At 35.6% G+C, this 7774-nt stretch overlaps 1 pseudogene; it reads left to right on the top strand.

Annotated features, from left to right (window-relative positions):
- Positions 1-6443: 6443 nt before the first annotated feature.
- On the top strand, positions 6444-7237 carry LOC123245995 (annotated as a pseudogene).
- Positions 7238-7774: the final 537 nt, after the last annotated feature.

The following is a 7774-nucleotide window of genomic DNA, read 5'->3' as shown; positions in this document are numbered from 1 at the left end:
TAATTTTTTCCCTGTGAGTAAGGAAATCTAGAATTGGTTCCTAATTTTTTTTTTCAATTTAAAGATCAAGCATGTATTAATTAAGGACCCAGTAAGTGCCAAGTGCTGTTCTAAGTGCTGAATTCAAAGACTTTCCCTCTCGTACTGATTTTTCACATCTGCATAAAATTCTTCTTAAATATACTAGTTTATTCTTCTATCAGTATAAATAAATTCTGAGAAACTTTATTGACTCATCTCTTTTAGACCAGAGTAGTGAGTTTCTGTCACTCTCGTCTGACCATTCCCCTGAGTATTTGAGTATTCCCCTAGCAGAAGACATTAATTGCATATGAAGGTGGATTTGCCTTTGACAGAAGACTACTCAATGGAAAGGGCACTGAGAAAATTCTCAAGGCCACCAATGGTGTTTGTAAGCCATTTCATTTCAAAAGAAGAAAAAAGGAAACCTCACCAGGGCTGAGCTCTTTAACCTGCCTGACCTTCACTTGCTGGATGGGATAACTGGCAGATCTCAGTCTTCTCCTCCTGGCCCTTGAAAGAGATTCTTTGAAGTTGACACATCCTTGGCTTGTTTTGCACAATGGAGAAACACCAATGGTTAAAATCACAAATGGGTTTTAAAAAAAATTAACTCTGCTTCAAGATGAGTTATGTCCTAAACTTAGCTCCAAGTAGAATAAAATCTGGGGTGTTTCTTTTCAAACAGCCTGTTTGTTTATGTAGCAGCTTCAGCCCCAAGCAGTGTCAACTTCAAAGGGCTAAGCAACCCTGAGTGAGAGCTGCCAGTTCCCATGAAGTAACCCAAGGTGTTGAAATCCTCCTGGTCCTAAAGACCACCCTAACTGGATCTGATCGTTTGTGTTCTGTAAAGGACACTTGACAAGAATCAACACAGGAATTTTAAAAGATGAAAAAATGGAGGGTGGGGATGGAAGGAAAGCACCCATTTGGAATATCATCATTGCCCTTGTTGTGCCCCATTGAGAATTTATTTTATTGTCATGTGTACAGTGAACAGGACATGGAATTCAAATAATAATAGGCTGCATTAATAAAGTGCTTTAACTTTTGAAAATATTTTACAAATACTATCCCATTTTAACCTCATAATATCCCTCAGAGGTAGGTACAATTTTATTATCTCTGTTTTACAGATGAGAAAACTGAGGTAAGTGGCTTAATCAGGGACACAGTAAGTGTCTGAGGCTCGATTTGAGCTTGACTTCAAATCCAGCACTCAAACCATTGTGCTGCCTAGCTATAAAATCTCATACTGAGGTTTGGAAAATGGGCATCATACTCACAAGATATAGAGACATAATTAGACTATCAGAGGGCTTCCTGACTTCAGGTCTATCTCTCTGTCTACTGTATCATCCAGCTGCTTCTAACTAGAGATCTGATTTGTTTCTAATTTGATATCAGAGGACTTGGGTTTAAATACCAGCTATACCATTTACTGCTTGTGTGAACTTGGACCAGCAATCTAGACTCTTTGGGCTGCCTTATCCTCTTCTGTAATGCCAATGATTGGACTCTATGACTTCTAAGGTCCTTTCCAGCTCTTAATCTATGAGTTTTCCTGCATTTTCATCTAAGATTCTTTCACATCTCCTTAAGTAGTTAATAGCACATAGGTTTATTTTTATTTTTTCTCCAGGAATACAAACCAGTTTGGGTCAGGGGTTGAAGAGGTGAATTTAAAAAAATCTAAAAGTTTTCTGCCAAATGGGACAAAACATTAAAAAAAGCTGGCTGGAAGGGCAGTGTGTTGTAGGGAACAGAGAATTGGCATTGGAGTTTGGATGACCTGTGTTCCAGCCATGCTTCTGGCACACACTCACTAACTGATGGGGGAAATCATTTAACTTCTCAGTATCTCAAGCAAGATGCAGTGACACACATCTGCATTGGTAGAGATAATTTTTTCACTGTTTTTTTTTACCAATAAAATCATAGATCTTATCAAAAGAAGAGAAAAATAGGCTGAAAGTCGATGCTTAGTGTAGATTTCAATAATACATTCTCCCACTTTATTGGACTTCTTTGCCTCGTATCCAGACAACAGCAGAAAGACTGGATATCCCGTGATTTCCGGCCCGCCCTCCCCCATACAGAATAAAAAAAAATAGTTTTGGAAGAGAATTCAGTAGCTATCTAATTCAACCCAACTCTAAATCAAATCCCCTTCTCCCCCCAACTCATAACATACTCAACAAGTGTCCCCTCCCCTTTGCTGGAAGACCCCCAATGAGAGAGTATTCACCACTTCTGGAGGCAGCCCATTCTGTTTGGGATTGCTTTAATTGTTAGGATTTTTTTTTCTCTCTTTGCATCATGCCTAAATTAGACTGTCTGTAACTTCCAGGCATAACTCCTAGTTCTGCCCTCTGGGGTCATGCAGAACAAGTCTAATCCTTCTTCCACATAATAGCACTTCAAATACTTGAAGACAGCCATTATGTTCCCCCTGAGTCTTCTTTTCTCCAAGATAATCACCTAAAGTTCTTTTAACCATTCTTCATCTGACATGTACTTCACCATCACAGTTGCCCTCCCTTGAACACTCTTAATTTATCAATGTTCTTCCTAAAATGGGATACTCAGAACGAACACAATATCCTTGGACACTCTGTTTCTCTTAAGGCAGACTTGGCTGCTGCTTCTTGCTGTTGATTCACACTGAACTCGCAAGCCTCTAACCTGGTGATGTCAGACTCAAATGGGAACAGGAGGCACTAACCCACACATAGGGACCCCTATGGGCTGCATATGGATTTAGCCTTAAAAATAATTGTCTGTTTCATTGAATTTTTATTTATTTTGTTAAATATTTCCCAATGACATTTTAATCTCGTTCTCCTGAACTTTAGAATGTCATGGAATGTTTGTTTGACACTTCTCCTCTAAATACTCTCATAGATAACTGACCTAGGAATCAGGAAAACCTGAGTTCTAGTCCCACCTCTTACACATATGTACTATGTGACCAGCCATGAGTCTTAGTGCTCTAGGCAAAACTCTAAGACTGTAAATTGCAGAGGAGGTTCTAATCTGCATTAAAAGAGGGAATTCCTCACCTGGAGTTTCTTATACTAATGAAATCACAACTTTTTTCTTTTTTCCTATTGTCACATAGCAATGGGGAAAACAATTCTATTATTTTACATACAACCTTGAAAAAATTGATAAAGCTGAAGAGGGAAAAAAAAATGTTAAAAGGAGAAATTTCCCAGCATTTGAAAACATTTTATGTCCACAAAATTTTAAACACACAGAGCTATGAACAATATTCTGCTTTCAGTCAACAACAGTTTGATTAATATTATCTAAATAGAAACAAGGCAAAAGATAATACTGGGTAATCCTGGAAAGGGTAGTCAGTTAGTCAAATAGTATTTATTACACATCTACAATGTGCCAGCTGGTATACTAAGCACAGCAGATACAAAGGCAAAAGAGTCTCCGTTCTCAGGGAGCTAACAGTCTAATGGGGGAGACAAAATGCAAACAATTCTGTACAAACAAGATATAGTAAGGATAAATTGGGGACAATCAATAGAGGGAACACATTAGAATTAAGAGGAATTGAGAAGGAAGTGGTAAAGAGTTCCATGTATGGGGGAGGGGGGAACCAGTGAAAATATTTGGAGCAGGGCATGGGATCCTAGATATAGAGTTTAGATAGAACAGTAGAGATGATTTAGTCGAATTCCCTTCATTTTATTGATAAGAAAATGGAGATCTAGAGAGGTTAGGTGACTTGCCCAAAGTCACAAAGTTAAGTGATAGAGGCAGGGCTTAAATATAGGTCTTCAACCCAGCCTCATATCCCACTGTACCATCCATCATTCTTACCTGTTAACGAAAGGGAAATTATTTCCTAAATAAACTGTCATTTAAATAATATTGATTTGATAAGTTTAGAAATTCTGTTAGTGTCCAGAGAACTATCGAGGAAAACAGGAATATGGTTCTCACTGAATTTACTGCTATATTTTGAGAAAATTTTGAGTTGTCTCAGTCCATTAGGAGTGGCCAATCTCAGAGATGACCACACCGGTGGCCCAGGACTTTCAGTTTAACTGAACATTCCTGAAACAGGGTCACCTTCTCTCATTGTCTCATTCTTCTTCTCATTATTACAGCAAAATTTTGGAAAATCAAAATATCTTTTTAATTCAGTAGAAGAAATGTATATAGGTGATCTGTAGGTAGTCTCTTTGTAAGGTAAGTAATCACCCTTAAAGTAATTGCTTTTTAATGTGGGGATATTTTTTTTACTACCCTCTTCATAATACTACTGAGAGAAAGCACTTTGTAAATCTTAAAGTACCATAGAAATAGAATTATCCAGTTTAATAGCCTACTGTGTAAAAGGCTTCCCATTAGAAAAAGTATTTTGGCAAAGACAATAACTTTGTATATGAATATGAGCACCATCAGGAAAGCTGAAGATGGTATTTCTGCTTTCAATTGCAATTCCACAAGAATTTATTAAGCAATCTTTCAATCAAAAGCATTGCATAAGCACCTACTATGTTCTAGATACTGTATTCAGCACTGGGGACACAGAGACAAATATTAAAATTTTTACTGTCATGAAGTTATAGTCTATCAGGTGAAATAACATGTATGGATATAAATAAATACAACATAATAATTTATATTTATATAATATTTACATTTATTTGTTTATTACCTATTGTTATATTGACTTTATATATTTATATATGATATTATACAAATTTTATTATATTAAAAATAAATAATTTATTTACTTATACAAAATTTACATTTATACAATAATTACTTTGCGCCAGGCACTGTGCCAAGTATTTTGCAATTGCTTCTCTCAATTGATCCTTATAATAACACTAGGAGGGAATAAGTATTATCCCCATTTTACAGATTAGAAAACAGAGACAAGCAGATTAAATGACTTGCATGGGAGTCACACACATAGTAAGTGCTTGAAATCAGATTTGAACTCAGGTCTTCCTGACTCTAGCTTGACACTCTACCTACTGTACCACATAGCTACCCTAAAATACAAGGCAATTTGTGAGAGAGAACACTAGAAGCCAGGAGGAACCTACTATGTGCTTGGTTCTGAGAAATACAAAATAGGACCTGTCCTCAAGGAGCATTAGGTAGTTAGACCAGATTTTCTTAAAGTGAGGCTTGCCAGTATTCCCAATCAGCCTCTTTGCATGGTGACACCAAACACTTGATGAAACCAAACTGAGAGCATTGAAATGGAGCTCCTGAATAATGCTTACAGCATAAGGAACAAGTGTTGAGTGTGGACACCAAATGCTATAAGAGAGTTTGGCTACAATTCCTACTTGAAAATGATAGAAAACAGCTACAAACTCTAGGAAATAGAAAACCATCGAAATGGCAATATTTATATAAAAAAAAATCTCCTTAGAATCATTAGTCTCCTGATCAAAAGTCAAAAGGAAGAAGGCTAGTTTTCTCCTAATGCCTGAGATCATTGCCTGTCCCTCCTTTAGGTTGGTGGTTTGATTCCATCTAGACTGGAAGTATATTTTATTGGCATTATCAACAACAGAACCCCTTCCTTCTCCCACCTACGCCCTTCCTCTCCCCTCCCCAACTCCTAAACACACACACACACACACACACACACACACACACACACACACACACACACACTAGAATGCAACTGTATGGATGAAAAGCATGTGTTAACTGACCTGAAAACTTTCAGCTTGGTTTAATTTGGAGAACTAGAACATTGTAGTCCCTTGTTTCATTAAAAACAGTTACATTTGAAATGCAAATTATATAAGGTCTAAAACAATGTTCCAAGGGAGAGCAATGGAGAAAAAAAATAAAAGTTTAACTACTTAATTGCCAGAAGATTATGCTGAGTAAGAGATCGAGGATATGCTTAGCTGGCAAATCACATAGTTTGGAGAATTCAGTGGTGGAAGGAACGAAATTTAGAAGACAAGTCCGCCAAAGTCCTCATTTTTCAGAGGAGGAAGCAAAGGTCCATATAGGTAAAGTGAACCATCACATAGATGGCAATGCTGGGTTTGAAAACCAGACATTCTTACTCCAAATCCATCAGCTTTTCCATTGATCCATTTGGAATATACGTTGCTCCTGTTCTGACCCCAGGAGATTTGAGGGATATTGGTGCAGGAAAAGATGAGTGCTATGCTGTCAACTTTTCAATGAGAGATGGTGGGGATGATGAGTTCTAGTTATGTTAAATTATACTTATTTAAATTATATTTATATATAATAATACAAATAATATATGTATATTATTAGATAAATATTTACATAAATATATATAATAAATAAAATTCTATATAAATATACTAATTATATTAAAAGTGATAACTTATATATATACATATAATATGTACTTATATAAACATACTAAAATTATATTGTAAGTGATGGAGAGGTATTATCCTTGCACAGTAGTGTTTCAGTGTGGAACAGACACATTATCTGTCATTATTTGTATTACTGTCAAAGGTCATGCTGAAGGTGTACAAGTTATAAAAACTTTCCCACTGATGCTTGGAGAATGCAGATGCATGATCCATAATGTTGCTCATTGTTGGACATATGAAACTGCTATTGCCTTAGATTGTGAAATTCCAAATGAATTACCATACAAAAATTACTCAGAGTGTTTTGGATCAGACTTTTAACTGCATGTTAGTCCATCAAATATGACAAATCAGAATCAGACGAAATCAGGAGAAGATCAAAAGCTGTTTGTTTGAAAACTTTCACATGTTACTTTATGCACCTGGTGTACAGATGCAAACCATCCCTGAAGATGCCATTCATAAAGCTAGTGGGGATAAAGATAGAGAAGATCCATTCTATTCAAGCATCAGACAAATGGATAGCTTGTGATGAAGATTTTTCAGATTCTAAGGAAGGGGAAGGAGGGCATAGAAATCTCACTGATCACAATAAAGAGAAAAAAAAAAGAAAGCAAGAATAGAAGAGGACAAGAAGGAAACAGAGGACAAGAAAGCAGATATTAAAGAAGAATGAGTCCAAGGATAATTGTGGTGAAAAGAAAGGCACCAAAGGATCAAAATCAAAACAGCTCAGCAATCTTTCAATTACAGTCTCACAACTATTTAGGAAAAGTATTTATTTGGGAAAATATTGGGAGAAAAAGATATTGTTTCTTTTCAAAAGCCCAAAGACTTCATTTCGTATCTTATAAACCAAAGAATACACTTTTCATCCAATTTGATTTTCAAATATTGATGGTTTGGATAATTTCTATTTTTCATTTTTGTAACTTGATGGAGGAGCCTTTATAGTTCAGAGATACAAATAGAATAATATCACTTAATAGTGATAGTAGTTAAAAAACTTCATTGTCAGAAGGGATTCCTTTTATTTGTACTTTGCACAAGACATCTAAAATATTAGTGAATCTTAAGTGTGTTAATGTCTTTCTGTTTCATACCACACTTACTGTTAGTTTATAGTGGATAATTAAATGATATCTCTGAAGTAACATCATAAAGTCTTACACAACTTTAGTAAGATTTATTATTATTAAAATTATTATATTTAATATTATTGAAATGTGAAATATTTTATATCTGTATTACCTAGACTTCCTGCTATATCTCTCCCCTTCCTCCTCCCAGAGAGCCATCCCTTATAGCAAATTATATATACGTATATAGAAATATAGAAAAAATATATACATACATATATATTTAGGAAAAAGGCAAAGAGAAAAAAAGCA

Source organism: Gracilinanus agilis, chromosome 4 (genome assembly GCF_016433145.1).
Source record: "Gracilinanus agilis isolate LMUSP501 chromosome 4, AgileGrace, whole genome shotgun sequence".
NCBI lineage: Eukaryota > Metazoa > Chordata > Mammalia > Didelphimorphia > Didelphidae > Gracilinanus > Gracilinanus agilis.
The sequence above is the reverse complement of the archived record's forward strand: the minus strand, read 5'-3'. Positions and strand labels throughout refer to the sequence as shown.